Below are 4,569 nucleotides of genomic sequence, written 5' to 3'. Positions count from 1 at the left end.
GTATCGGCTATGATAACAACACCAACTGAATGTTTTCCCTCTCCTGTTATTAATTTGTTACTTTTCATTAAAAAGTGTGTGTATCTGCTCTGTCTTTCAAAATTTAAAATTGAATATAATCTCAACATATTGGATTTTTCTTAAACAGCTGTACTTTATTCTTTTCAGAACATTTGCAAGAATAAGTCAACAGGTAAAATGTATCTGATCAGAATAGAAAGGAGGTTTTAGATAAAATATGCGACAACCGTCCTTGAAGCAATTACCTAGCAGCAGTACGACGACACATACAACAGTGAAAATGTTTTACTAAACTGACCCAGTCAAAGTTCGGAGCAAAATCCAAACCTAAATTCATATAAGAATGTGTGACAAGACTTGGAAAAACAATGTTCAGAGATGGTCTGCCCCCAATTAAACTGCGTTTCGGAAAAAAAAGTTCAGCCTATAGAAGTTCAATGCTGAAAGATGTGACCCCAGAAACATGCAGGTTTAACTGCAGCAAAAGTATAAAAATACAAACTGTTGGCTCGCTCAGGGTGACTGGATACAAATATACACAATACTTTTCAGACTTTCATTTGTAAAAGATAGAAAACGTATTCTCTACCTTCCACTTCAGAATAACGCTCTGCTTTGTGTCGGTCGGCCACACGCAATCCTTGTAAGATCCACTGAAGTTTGTGGTTGAAAAGTGTGGATGTGTTGAACGATGACGATATTCCATATCATTCATGCTGTGTCAGATTTAGGCTTGTGACTCACCAGAGCATCACTGAATGTTGCTTTAATGCGTAAGACTTTATTGCTGGTCTGACATTCTTGAAGACACTTAATTTCTTCTCTCCTCGTGTCGCACTAAAACCACCACTACTTTCACAGGATTCGAAGTCTACTTAGTTTGAAGAGACAAGTTTAGACTGTACTGCCGTGTCGGTACGCTTTTTCCAAGTCCGATCAGTTACAGTAGGATTTATCTAGTTAGAATCAGATAGGCGTTTACTCTGGCGGACCCTCAGTAGCTTGGAGTTTAAATAGTCTTGTGCTGCCCTCCTGTGACGAGTTTACAGCAGAACATGACTTCCAGTCTTCTTCTTGCATATGCAGAGCTGTTTTCCCCCAGCTGCTGCAGTCTCACTGAGCTTCAACATGTCGATCTTAGCCAATGTCACTCATCCAGACAAAGTCAAACAGCACACGGTTCAGTCTGACACGTGGAAAGGTTTGCTTGCCTGTCGTCCACCGGCCGACACGCGGCGCTCCGTCGGATTTTTCTGACAGGTCATTTGGCTCCGAGTCTGACCTTTGTCAGGGAGCATCTCATCTCTGAGCTTCAAATGTGATAACATTTCAAGCACAAAGGTTACTAGGAGGGCCTAGCCAAGTCAGAGAAGGTCAAGGATGTTTTCCTCTCCACTGTACCTCAAAGCAACAAACAGCTCAGTGGAAGCATGAGCTGTTTGTTAGCATGAAAAGCATCGAAAAGCAAGGGACACCAAAGGCCAATCACATTAGAAATAATAATCTAAGTGCTGCAAAGTAACATTGCCCTAAAATGTAACAAGGCTGCAGGCTATTCTGACCATCATCATCATCATCATCATCATTACTGCTCCCCAGTTTGCTTAAATTAGTGAGCTTCAAATTCAGACTCCTTTATGAAGCTGTTATGCTGTTTTGCCAGCAGGTGGTGCTGCAGTATTCCTAAAAGATCGCTCGTGCCAAGCCATCATGTTGACGTAACCCCGCTCCCCCAAAAATGCAAAGTCATTGGGTGAAATCACACAGCGTGCAGAGAGCTTGACCTTGCTTGTAACAAAAAAAAGACATACATTATAATTTTAAAGAAGCTTTTAAAACAAAATTTTTACATTGTTTAATAAGAACAGGAAAAAAAAAAAAAAACCCTCCTCTGTAACACCGAATAGCTGTTTCTGATGGACAAAACTCTTTAGCAGTCGGTGTTGACGCTGGGCGGAGCATGAGGCGAAAGGAGGGAGCTTTACATTAACTGATCGTTTCTGAGAGCCTGAGGTCATGTTGACTCATGCTGTTGTGAGATGAGCAGACTTCTCTAAGCCACATTTTCTCAGCAGCTGTGGTCAGCGTGCTGTAACCAGACCTCGGGGAAGATTAAAGGCTAAAGAGCAGCAGGTCTCAGTGATGTAAGCGGAGCACAGTGGGCTCCTCGCATCAGGGTTTCATTGGTGTATGATGTGATCGAGAAACGCTTCAAAAATAATCCCACAAAACTAGTAAAATGAGGCAGACGAGCTCACTAATATTAATCTGATGAATTCATTTGGAAGTGTATGGGTTTTTTTTTTTTTATCATTATTTGAATTTTACAAAACACACACTTACAAGATCTTAAATTTTAATATGTAGACAAAAATCTATAAATACAATCCTCAGACATTTCGATTAACTGGTTCCGAGAGACCTGTATTACGTATTGATTAGGTATTTTAATGTCTTGTCCTTTTGTTTTCTCCCCACTTCCAAAGTCAGCTTAAGACATTAGCTGTCCAAGCTAATGAAATAGCTTGTTCTTTGCAGCCAAATCGCTCTAAAACAAAAAAAAGGTTAATTATTTCAAGTGCTATACGTATAAAAGTCATGTAGAGTGACTAATTTAACTCAAGTAACATACATATCAAATTAGACAGTCTCATAACCATAACGAACTGAAAGATGAATTACTTTATTTAGTATTTAGCGATTTTTATTACAACTTAAGAGAAAGAATTCAAGGAGAGTTTGGTATTTTTATAAATAACTCTTATTTCTCAGATTCAACACAACAGTTTATGCATAGACTGATCACTATAAGAAAAAAACAGGTGCAGTAGTCAGCATAATCAGAATTAAAAGTTATTATTAATTCCACTAAGATAAACTATAAACAATTTCTTTCAACTTAAAAAAAAATGAATAATAGACTAATAGGGGATCTTTTGTTTAGGATCATGGAATTAAATGTAAGAAAAAAATGTCTTAACATTCATGGAGAGTGTTTCAGTTTCTCTGAAGTTTTAATTTTGAGAGGAAGGAGAAAACGAACAGGTGGAAAATCTTGAAACTACCTGAACCCACAAATATTTAGCTCCAGAACTGATCCAACAGAGCCAGAAAGAGCGTCTCGCTGAAGTTTCGCTGTGCTGAAGTTATGCGCAGATAGACTGATGTACCAAAGCAAATGATGTCAACAAAAACACACACGGCAACCGGATCTCAGGCCTGATCTGTTCTGATGTGGTAAAGCTTATCAGTGGGTTGTTTCTTACTAAAACCCCTGAACTCTGCTCTCCTCCTGGCAGCATCATGTTGATCCGGGAGCGAAGCTGACACACGAGGCAGGAGCTGATCAGTGAGTCAGAGGAAGAGCTGCGGCTCTCATCATCATTCCTACAATAGATCATTTGACAAGTAAGTACGGTTCTCTGAGATCAGCGATCGTTTGAGATCAACTCCAAAATATTTATTTGAACTTGATCACAGTTCGGATATTATCTGGTGAGTGATATTCACTGGAATAGCAGCTATGTAGTCCTGTTTAGGGCCTCCTATTGGCTTTGTCATAAACAGTTTGTTGTAAATGATCTTTTGTGAAATATTAATCAACAGATAAAATAATCATTATGTTGCGAATTTACTAACATGATATATCTAAAGAATTATAGTTGTAACACAATGATTCGCAAAAAGAGGTGAATAAAACCCCCTGCAGAACTCTTAATTTTCAGCAGGAACTGATGTGGATTATGGATTATATGCAGAATAATAATAATAATAGCTGATCTCAGAAAATCTCCATTTAGTAGCTGTCTTCTGTCAGTTGTTTTCTTTCTCACGTCTTTCCCCTTAAGAGCATTAATATTAATAACAGAAGAAGGCTGACCAAGTTCAGTCGCTCTCTCCTCCCCCCTCCCTCCTTCTTATACCCGGACCCTGGATGCAGCGAGGCGCGCACACGCCGGCAGCTCGTCTCATCTTCCGTACCGCTCTCACTTCTGCATCCCTGCGTCTCTGACCCTCCCCGCAGCCTTCGGCCTAAGATTTTAGCCCACCTGCTGTGATCATCGGTAAGAAAGACTGATCTCTGCTTCTTCTCTCCTCCGTTCGGCTTTTGTTTCTGGGACTGACGGTGGCTCTGCTCTGCCGGGAGTCAGACAAAGGACTGGGGTGTGGCTGGATGGGTAGAAGATGGTTGCTAACGGCAGCAGGGAAATAATGTGGAAGATGAGGTTGATGAGAATTGTGGTGGCGACAAACAAAGCAATATTGCTGGCATGTTGAGGTTTATAACAGTCGTAAAACAGGGTCAAATTTGACCGATATGTGACGCAAGTTGATACAGATTCTTAAGTGTTCAAGTGAAAGATTGAAAGTTGCTTTGATTATAAAATATATATATATATATATATGTTTTTAAAAACATTGCATTTTGCTCAGGAAGCCTAACACCGCATCAAGCAGAACCTTTTAGGCCCCATTGAAATCCACAATGGTAAGAATCACCTTACAGAAGCTTATTCTGCTTTTGAAGATCTCCAAACATATAGGCTT

At 39.8% G+C, this 4,569-nt stretch overlaps 1 protein-coding gene across 1 annotated transcript in view; it reads left to right on the top strand.

Annotated features, from left to right (window-relative positions):
* Positions 1 to 3,945: 3,945 nt before the first annotated feature.
* Positions 3,946 to 4,569, top strand: part of tmsb2 (thymosin beta 2) — a 2,041-nt gene continuing 1,417 nt past the window's right edge. The window contains exon 1 of the mRNA XM_007543824.2: positions 3,946 to 4,085. The gene's annotated coding sequence lies outside the window, so the exon portion shown is untranslated. The remainder of the gene's footprint in view (positions 4,086 to 4,569) is intronic.

Source organism: Poecilia formosa, unplaced genomic scaffold (genome assembly GCF_000485575.1).
Source record: "Poecilia formosa unplaced genomic scaffold, Poecilia_formosa-5.1.2 Scaffold915, whole genome shotgun sequence".
Lineage (NCBI taxonomy): Eukaryota > Metazoa > Chordata > Actinopteri > Cyprinodontiformes > Poeciliidae > Poecilia > Poecilia formosa.
Note: the sequence above shows the minus strand (reverse complement) of the source record. Positions and strands in the feature narration are given on the sequence as shown.